Below are 3,550 nucleotides of genomic sequence, written 5' to 3'. Positions count from 1 at the left end.
AAACCTAAGTCAGTTGGATCAACAAGTACTTGAAAAAGCCATCACCTTTGGACTAGCTATAAATTATTGAAAGTATGATCAAATTCCAAATGAAAAAGACTTAAAATTGTCATTGACAAAAAAATTGCAAATGTGAGCAATCAATTGAACATATAATTTTTTCCCTATTCACAGAATTTTAGGGAAATAATAGCATTGTTAGCAACAATAAGGATTCCTTGTTCCAAGTAGGCACCCATGGATATAAGCCTGTATAAAGATTGCATCATTAACTACTTAAATTTAGAAGATACTACATGCTTCAGCAGCACGTATTCCCAAATTACACTACAGAGATTAATATGGCAATTGCACAAGGATGATATGAAAATTTGTGAAGTATTCCATATTTTTCATTCTTCAGATGCAAGAAATGAAAAACAGTTATTAAAAAGTTGATTACAAAATAACAAGTGTAACAACAAACGTAATTCCTTTTAATTAAATTTAGTTTGGCATTAGTGTATTAAATCTTCACCTCAGAAAGGCGTTTATATAGCATAAACTTTACAAAACATTTGAAATTAGACAAAATTTTCATTTTATCCCAAAGAAAGTTAATATTAGGACCTAGGCAAAAAAGGAATCTAAAACTTTCTATATGGAATACAATCTGAAAGGACACATTAATGAACCTCTATATTATAAAATAATATAGAAGTCAAAGTATATCTAGGAAAGAATAAAATAAATTATGAACATTATACAAACATAGAATATAGAATATTTTAAAATATTCTTTTTCAAACAAGCACCAGAAATACTTTCGTTTCTGTACTACTCATTTCAACAGATACATTAAAATTATTTCTGATTAAAAAATCACAAACTCTGCAGAAATCATTATACATGTATACAAAAACTCTTGAATACATTTTGACATCCAATGCAGGCAATTCACTTTGAAGAATTCCACAGAATTCATGAATTTTTACAGTAAGTATTGGTGTTGCCGGGCGCTGGTGGCTCACTCCTGTAATCCTAGCTACTCTGGAGGCTGAGATCTAAGGCTCACGGTTCAAAGCCAGCCCGGGAAAGAAAGTCCATGAGACTCTTATCTCCAATAAACCACTAGAAAACTGGAAGTGAGCCACAGCGGTAGAGCACTCACCTTGAGCTGAAGAGTACAGGCATAACGCCCAGGCCCAATGTTCAAGCCCCATGACCGAGCAAAAAAAAAAAAAAAAAGATATTGCCCTTATTTGGATTGTGGAAATATTTTGTATGGACACCAAGGATGGACTTGCATTTTTGAAATTTAAGAAACTTAACCCGACCATTAGGACTTAAGAGAACAATTTGTACAGCCTCCCACAACTTCATAGAGGTAGTGATAAAGACTTATCTTTTGGGCAATTTCAAATGCAGTTTCTTCTAAGTTGTTCTTCACACCTGGTTTTATATAATGGTTCAACAGAAGGAGATCCAGTGTATCTTTGCTATCTCAATTCTCAGTAGCAAGATGTAAGATGGTCAAAAGGCCTTTAGTTGGCATTGGTATCTGTATCATGATGAAGTAAGAAAGAAGCCACTCTGGTATTATTCCACATATATACACTGTGCAGGGGTGTCCAGCCATCTACAGTTATTGCATTTGCCACTTGAGTCACCAACTCACGGACAATGTCTAAGTGTCCACTGTAGGCCCCCTGATGAAGAGGGGTATACTCATCATCATCCCCTATTATTCACGAGTGGCCTTTTTGAAAAGTAGTCTCCACACTGTAGTAAGCTGAATATGTTCGGTAGACCAATGAAGAAATTTACTTGGATCCTTCTCCATTTTTTGTCTTGCAATTGATACTATTCCTTACTTTTTCATCTTGTTCCTCATCTTCCTAAGAATTGACTAACCAGAGACTTTGAGAGCCAGTGGGAATGAGGTTTCCATGTATTTCCCAAATAGTTCACATTGGTTGAACTGGTCAGAAATATCCGGTGAATTTTCTGCATATCGTTTTTCACCATGATTTTTATTATCTTTTTCTAATTTTACTATTCTAAATTATTCTAACTGGAGAGTAGGGAATTGATGGAGAACAGAGGAAAGATGTTCCTCCGTATTCAAAGGTACAGACTGAAAATGAGGACCAGTGATATCTTCATGTGCACCTTATTCTAGGAATGAGAAAATATGAAATAATGCCTTCTATATAAATGATTTGGGAAGTGGCAGAGCAAAAAGTGAAATGATGCAACCAAAAATATAAAAGGAAAATTAATTAGGATACTTATGGAGCAAACATATTATCTATGAGAACCATGAAATAGAGAAAGGAAGAGAGATACAGATGTGCAATGACATAGCTAGCCCCAAAATCCATGCCTCTGATCAATTGATAGAGCAAACAAAATTGTATTTTTAAAAAAAGATTGAAATAGAATTTATGTATTTACTTGAAATTAGTAAATACATTTTTAGTAGCCTACATAAAGAGACATAGCTTTGACCAAATTACAGACAAGAATCTAAATCCTTGGTAATTCTAGTAACAGATCTGACTGAAATCAGTTGAATCTCACTTTTCCTGTACAATAAAGAAATAGGTCCAAGCTAGTAAAGCAGCTAGAGAAGACAGGCAGATTGTATCTATGACAAAACTTTGTGTAAAATGGTATTGAGGATTTGTTACTGGTGATCCACTTGCACTGGAAGCATGATTCTGAACTATTGCTTGCTGATTCTGAACTATTGCTTTGATCATTATATTCTCCAAGAAGAAAAAATGAGAATGGATAGTTTAGGACTACACATACATTTTCACCTTCTCACTAAGCACCTTCAATCATCAAAATCACATGAAGACAATAGACAGGCCTACTTTTTTAGATGAAAACAAGTGTCTTTAAAAAAACAAGGAATTTATGTACTCATGCATAGGACTTCTATTTTACTAATGCCTCATACATTTTAATAATGTTAGGTAACAATAAATAATGGATCTATTAGAAAGCTCTTAAAGCTCATATGTTCAATAGTGAGTTCTCTTACAGAGTATCATAGTATTTTTTGTTTATGGTCTTATGAAGAAATTTACATTACTAACTTGAATTTCTGACAGGACAGTATCATCACTGTACATCTTGCTTCTATACTCTCAAGTTTACATTACTATCTAAGTATGTGCATTAGATAACTATAGAGGAAAAAGTAGAAGCCACACTGATGACTCATGTCTTTAATACTAGTTAATCAGAAAGATGAAATCTGAGGATTGTGGTTTGAAAGCAGACCAAGAAAAAAAAGTCCATTAGATTCTGATTTGAAAGTAACCAGCAAAAGATAGAAATGGAGCTGTGGTACAAGCAATAAAATGCTAGCCTTGAGAAAACTGAAATAAAAAGTAACAAATTCTGGCAAAAAGCTGTGTGTATAGTAGGAAATGCCCTGCTGTGTTAGGAGCCATTCCAGATGTGTGAGAGGCTCTGAGTTTTGTCTACAGTTGTTCAGAGAACAATATTGATATCTTCTTGGGGGTTGGAATATTCATGTGCTCAAGGACTGCTGAGA

General features: G+C 34.0%; 1 pseudogene; it reads left to right on the top strand.

The window, feature by feature from the left end:
• Nucleotides 1-296: 296 nt before the first annotated feature.
• LOC138830091 (U6 spliceosomal RNA) lies at nt 297-393 on the top strand (annotated as a pseudogene).
• The last annotated feature ends 3,157 nt before the right edge of the window (nt 394-3,550 follow it).

This window comes from Dipodomys merriami, unplaced genomic scaffold (genome assembly GCF_024711535.1).
Source record: "Dipodomys merriami isolate MVZ:Mamm:240054 unplaced genomic scaffold, mDipMer1.0.p SCAF_183, whole genome shotgun sequence".
In the NCBI taxonomy this organism is placed as follows: domain Eukaryota; kingdom Metazoa; phylum Chordata; class Mammalia; order Rodentia; family Heteromyidae; genus Dipodomys; species Dipodomys merriami.
The sequence above is the reverse complement of the archived record's forward strand: the minus strand, read 5'-3'. Positions and strand labels throughout refer to the sequence as shown.